This window comes from Drosophila eugracilis, unplaced genomic scaffold (assembly GCF_018153835.1).
Source record: "Drosophila eugracilis isolate 14026-0451.02 unplaced genomic scaffold, ASM1815383v1 contig_1890, whole genome shotgun sequence".
Lineage (NCBI taxonomy): Eukaryota > Metazoa > Arthropoda > Insecta > Diptera > Drosophilidae > Drosophila > Drosophila eugracilis.
In genome coordinates, this window is record NW_024572744.1 from 1 (window position 1) to 6,863 (window position 6,863).

The 6,863-nt window shown below is 47.4% G+C and overlaps 1 pseudogene; it reads right to left on the reverse strand.

Annotated features, from left to right (window-relative positions):
- Positions 1-3,659: 3,659 nt before the first annotated feature.
- Positions 3,660-5,929, reverse strand: LOC108118146 (annotated as a pseudogene).
- Positions 5,930-6,863: the final 934 nt, after the last annotated feature.

Below are 6,863 nucleotides of genomic sequence, written 5' to 3' on the forward strand. Positions count from 1 at the left end.
GTGTCAACGCCTTTCGAACAAAGTATTACGCCAAGAGAACTGAATTTTGCTTTCGAAAAGATTGTAAAAGTAATCCAATCTCACGAATTCAGTGACGACATAGACAAAATTCGGAATCAGAGACCGGTATCACCGAATATTCTGAAATTGAATCCTTTTGTGCAGGAAAATAGCTTGGATTGGTGCTTTTCGACGTTGCTCCGAGTTGGTGGTCGGTTGTTGAATGCTCCTATCCCGTACGAAGCCAAATTTCCGTTGTTGCTATTGAAAGGCCCGCATCGTTAAATCTTGCGTGTCTTACCTGCACGTTACTAATTGTCACGCTGGGCCTCGAGCTCTTGTAAGTCTTCTGATGTTTTTTTTTGGCTTTTCAAAGGTTCGTAAGTCGCCGCGGGATCCCGGAGAAGGTGTGGTGCGACAATGCGGCCAACTTCGTTGGCGCAAACCGCCACTTGAAAAAGTTCCGGGGCCAGCCTGGAGGAGCAGGAGAACCGTCTGAAGGTATTTGCATCAAAAAAAGGATGTGTATTCGCGTTCATTCCGCCCAGAGCACCTCACTTCGGCAGTCTGTGGGAAGCAGGTGTGAAGTCTGCAAAGCACCTGTTCCTTCGGACGGTCGGCAACGACCTCTTGACCACAGAGGAGCTCGCAACTCTCATAGCCAGCGTGGAGGCGGTCCTAAACTCGAAGCCAATCGGAGCGCTAAGCAGAGACCCCAGCGACGGCGAAGCCCTAACGCCCGGGCATCTTCTGATCGGCGGCCCGACTGTTGACGACCAACGTCGTCGCTCCCGGGCCAAATCAGCACAACCTGCTTGCGGCGATGACACAATGTCTTGTGTCACAAGCCCAGGTTTTGGCAGCGATGGTCTCGGGAGTACGTCCCGAGGCGGCCAAAGTGGAACCAGGAGGACCCAAACGACGACGTGGGACGGCTCGTCATAGGAGAAGACAACATGCCGCCCCAGCAGTGGAAGATCGGGAGCGTGGTGGCGGTGCACGTCGACGCTGACGGCAAGGTCCGAGTGGCGGACGTGAAGCTTACAGTAGTACTTTTTCATTAGATTGTCCGCTAGCACAAAGTTGGTTCCGTTATTACTGTAGAGGTGCTGAACCATCCCTCTTCTCCCGATGAATCTACCCAGCGCAAGCAAAAAATGCTCCGTGGTGAGGCCTGTCCCCGCTTCCAAATGCAATGCCAGCTCAGTAAAATGATGAGCACTTGGGAGTATCATCGGGTGCCGGCGCTCATATGGCAAGTTAGAATGCCGTAGTCGCCCCCTCACTCGCAGGATGCCTTCCGACAAGATCGGCGACAAGCTCAAGAGCTTACTTCGCGCAGGTAGCCGTTTACTATCTCTTACTGCAGAATCCATTGGGAACGGTTCCCGCTGCACGATGCGCACTACAGCCCCTAAAGCAAGGTCGAGCTCTTCAATGGTTAGGGGGCTGATGCGCCTGAACCGCAACGCATAGGCCGTGACTCGTACAGCCCGGCTAAAAGTAGAAAATCTGCCAATAAACGGCGGGGACAGCGGGTGAACTCGTACTTTGGCCGCCTTTGCCTCTAAAGCGGCATCATTGGTGTCGACCTGCTCGAACGCCAATAGAAGGCCAGTCACTCGGATTGCGTGTAAGCCACTCAGGGCCTCGCCACCACAAGCCAAAGCCCTTCAATTCACCCGGAGACAGTCCCCTTGTCGCACAGTCCGCTGGATTCTCAGCCGTGCCCACATGCATCCATTGCGAGGGCGAAGAATGATCCAGAACGAACGCGACCCTGTTGGCCACGAACATATTCCACCTAGTGATGTCTCCGCATTCTGGCATCCGTCCAGTAAAAAGATTCGATGTGTAGGTCGCTTAGCCACTTAGACGAAGTAAGCCATTTCACCAACTTGATGGCCAAAACTGCGCCACTCAGCTCCGTTCTAGGTATAGTCAATGGCCTTGTGGGAGTCACCCTTGACTTCGAGGCCAACAGTGAGCTTAAGCATGCTCCGTCCTCGCACTCGAGCCTTTGGTATACGGTGGCCGCATAAGATGTCGATGAACCGTCGCAGAACGCGTGAAGCTGAGCTGACACTATACATCCAGGGGAATAATGAATCCATCGGTCTATGCTTATGTCGTCGATTCTCAGCAACCCGTCCCGAAACTTTCGCCACCGTTCTACGAGGGCGGTCGGAACCTCGTCGCCCCATTCCAGCGCCGACTGAGTGCCATCCGCATGCACTTTCTTTGCCATGGTTACCTCCTTTAAAATCAACTTTCCCACGATGATGACTGGTTGGCTGAAACCCAGTGGATCAAACAGCCTAGCTATGCTCGATAGAATCATCCGTTTGGTAAACCTAGCTGGAATCTCAAAATTGACTTGAAATTTAAAACACAGTCCTTATTCGGGAGCCAATACATCCCTAACGCCTTGATAGGATCCGTAGTGTCCCAGTTTAAAGGAGTCCGGCTCCACAGATGCTTCGCAGGAATCGAGAGCAAGAGACTGGACTCGTTGCTGGACCATTTCCGCAACTCCATGCACGCGGATTTTATCGCCCCCAAAACTTGTGTCCGCTTATCCATTGCCTCCTCCAACGTGTGATCTCCGGAAAGAATGTCATCCACATATATTTCGCTCATCAACACCTCTTCCGCCTTGGGAAACGAACGGCGCTCGTCCTTCGGCAACTGCTGGATGACGGCCATCCGATCGACGAATATGTGTCTTCTGAAAGAAGGCTTCGCACCAGAGGTCCCCCTCCGATGTTAAAGAACGGTCCGGAACGCAGAAACGCTTGAGCAATGCCTCGGTGTCCAAGAGCACCCGATGACACCGTACCTGGGTCGCTTCCCGCACTTTGTCCGCCAAACCAGATAGGATCCACCCTAGGTGTGTGTTCTGAGCTATAGGCTCGCCGGGCAACCCGAGCCTGGTGTCCGGCAACATGATTTGCGCCAACAGGTCCAGACCCAAGATGAGGTCGACTCACTTCAATCGTGAGAAGTTCGGATCCGCCAGCGGGAGCCCTCGTATATGGTCCTAACGCTGAGGCATGAAGCTGCGACAAGGAAGGCAGGAAGTAACCGAATTGAGGACATACCCGGAATCAACGTCTACTGAAAAGTCAGGGCTAACATTACTACGGATTTCAAAATTGACAGTATTCTTGCACCGACGACCGCCCCCAAGACCCATCCCAAAAATAGATGTAGGGTTGTACAAATTGATTATGTTTATTTCGGATATATATAAAGGTAAATTAAAGATACAAAGGTTTTGCATTAAACTTCACGACTTCCGCACTCTATGGATGACACTTGCTCTCTTCAATATTCGCAATCGACTGACTTTAACTTTAATTGGTATTTCTATTAGGAAGAGTGTGATAAGTATAGACATTCTTTGATGAAAAGAGACAGTTCTATATGGCGTTTTGGCTGATGGAAAAAAGCTACGAGATTGTGGAATTCCGAACAGTGTGTCCCCATATGAAATTACATAGGCTGCTAATAATATACCCATATCCCACAATCGGCTATCCTGAATCTTCATTCGCCCCTGAATGAACCCCATTTTTTCATGTATTCGGCTGCTGTCGTAGTAATGTTTGGTCCCTTCTGATTACCTTTTTTTTACTTCATAACGCTCGTGATTATTTTTACATTACATTTTCATGTGACGGACGCTTATTAAAAGGTTTGAGGCCAAATGTGTTCCTCTGGAACTTTCGGGGGGCGTGGCTCTTTGCAGTACGTCTTTTAATTAATCTGTGCTTCAGCTTAGTTGGGCACGATAAATATAGGTAAGCGGTTGACGATAGTTTCGTTGGCCAACAATGATTTACAGAAGCCTTCATCGGTCGTGAACTTTATTACGGCCTTAATGCCCAACATCTGGATGCTCTCGATTTCGCCGCTCTTGGTAAACAATTGCCTAAGGTCAGCTTCAGTAGTATCTGACGTCAAGTTTGTCACTAGAATAGCCCTCCCCGTGCTACTGACATGATAGCTCCACATTGTTAACAGTCTTTCCTTGGAGTTGTGCAATAGCCTTTGTAGCTCCTTCAGGTTGCTTGAATGTGACGAAAGCTAAAACTGTTTTGCTGCACACAACGTCAACATAATTCAATTCGCCACATTTTTTTAATATCTTCTCTAAGGCATCGCAGCTGTAAGACTCGTGCTTGCCTACATTTTCGACGACCAGGGTAAATTTATTGGACTTTGACAACGCCTTGAACGAAACAGGTCGCACCGTAATAAAGCGAGAAAAGAGCTCGGTGCTGTGCAGTTTTAGGACTTTTGGAATATCATCTACTGACTCCAAACGTACAAATGCTCTGGGGATAAGGCGGTTAGCAGTTAAAGTTACATCCTCCACGGGAGCTACTTTCTCGATAATGCTCTTGATATCCTCTTTGTTGACATTTGGTTCAAACAGGGTAACCACAACTGTGCGATCATTTAAAGCTTCCTTGTCCTTCGCCTGAGATACGGTCAAAACATTCTCTCCAAGAGTCAGCGCCTTATGCTTGGCTTGCAAAGCGGCTTCTGCTCCAGCCGGCGTATCAAAGGCCACAATGACTGAATTGGAACCCAACTTATTAGTGATACGGTGTACTGCATAGATCGGTCCGAACTTGGCGAATAATGTGACCACATCCTTATGTTTGTATTCATTTTGTAAGTTCGCGAAATAGACGATCTGATTTTTTGGCGTTCCTATGGGAATCCTACCAACGGACACTGTAGGAATTCCGCTCTTTCCTTTTAATCCTTCAGAGTTGGATTCCTCGGGTTTCTTACTTTCCTTGCCTTTCTTGGAAACAGGCTTCTCTACAGGGGCTTCATCATCTTTGTCGGAGTCTTCTTCCTTCCCCGCGTCTGAGGTCTTTGAAACCTCTCCTAGCTCCACCTTCTCGTCATCATCTTCCTCTTCGTCACTATTCTCATCTTCATCTTCCTCAACCACATCATCAATTAAATCAGCCGCGTCTTCTGCCTCGGAGTCTCTATCGTCCTCAACCTGATCGTCGATCTGCTCCTCAGCGTCGGACTATTCCTCTCTCGATGGTGGAACTTCCTTTACTGGTTGCTTCCTGGTCTTTTTGGAGGGCGACTGGATAGCTGCGATCTGTTTCTCCTCTTCCTGTACCCTTAGTTTTTGATTGTCGGACAGTTGAGATAAATTAATTTTATCTAGGACGGAACTTTTCTCGACTATCTCCGTGACACACATTCCATTAAATGTCGATGCAAAGTCTCTCTTTTTTGCCGTGAACTCGACGCCGTTGGAACTGAACATTACGTTGACTGACTGTAGCACATCGTTTATCACAACCGCAGAGTACTCGAGTTCGTTCTGTTTGGCGACATGGAAAGTTACCGAGAAGCATACACCATCAGCATCAAGATCGACGTCGAAACATCCTACGGTCACAAGTTCGCCCTTGCCGATACCTCTCGGGTGCTTAACTACTGGCTTTAGCTTCAGTCCGTCAAAACTTCTGAAAATGTCCTCTCTCATCAAACACAATTCACATCCCGAATCAATCATGGCTATGAATGTCACTCTTTCAGCTTTCATCTTTTTGTAACAGCTTTTACATCCAGTATGTTTGCAAACTCTTTCTTAACGGAAATAGTTTCTTTATTCTCATTGCAATTTTTAGAGATATGTCCTTTCTTGTTGCATAACATATTACTTCGCCTTTGCAATCCTTAGCAATGTGGCCTTCGCTGTTACACTTGAAGCATTTCCTTTGAAAATGGCTCTGAGTCGGTTTACCTGTCGATTCCCTGTTCAAATTGTCTTTAGTATTTCCCTTACCCTTCATCTTTTCGTAAATGCTTAATTCGGCTTTAAGTTCCCTAATGTAATTCGCTCGATTCAACCCTGCCTTGTTGATCTTGCTATCTGGGATGCCATCTATGAAGTACGATACTAGACTTTCCTCATCAAGATTTATCGGATTGCTGATCTCCATTAAACTATAGAGATACTCGAGGCATGTCTCTTTTGGTTGTTTTTGCCTTTTGCGCAAAATCTTGGGTATCTCTGCCGAACATAGCTTTTTACCGAATTCTTCCTTCAACGCGTTTTTCAGCTCAATCCAACCCCTAACACCCTTGTACTTTTTATGTAGAGCTTGGCTGCTCCAATCAGAAGTTGCTTAGCATTAATAAATTTCTGCAAATTATCCCAACCCACGGTAACTGCAACGGCATCGAATTCAAACAGCCAGTAATTGAAGTCTTCCTGTTCGGAGCCTGAAAATGATGAAACACTGTCCTGAATATCGCGTAGTGTAAATCTCGAGCTACTAGGTTGCACCGCCTCTTGGTAATTGGAAGCACTACTAATACTCGCAACTTCTCCATCAGCCTCGCCGTCCTCATCGTCAGCCACATCTAATGCATAATGATCGAACAACCGATCCTGCAAAGCTCCTTCTCTGCCAGTTGTATCCAAACCTAGTTCGGATAACTTTGCCCTTAGTAGTGGCACAGTCATAGCGAGGATCGTTCTAGCATCCATAGTGGTATAATTCAATATTTAAATGTTTTGATACAACAAAGTAAGAATTTAATTGACGTTAAACAATTCGTGTATTCAAAAAAATTCAAATCAGATTAAATATGTGAAATCGCCTCAGTCGCTCACCACACCCAATTGGATTTTGCTGTCTTCTACGTCTGCTTGAATTTTGCCAATCCAGTCCACTCTGCTACTCCAGCTCGTACTCTTCTACGATGTCGTCACGCTGCACTGCTTGCTCGTCTCGTTGCCACTTCTTGCTCGTCTCTCGCAATTTTTTTGGCGGATTGCATCGTTTGCAGATCTTGCAGCTCCTCTTTTCGCC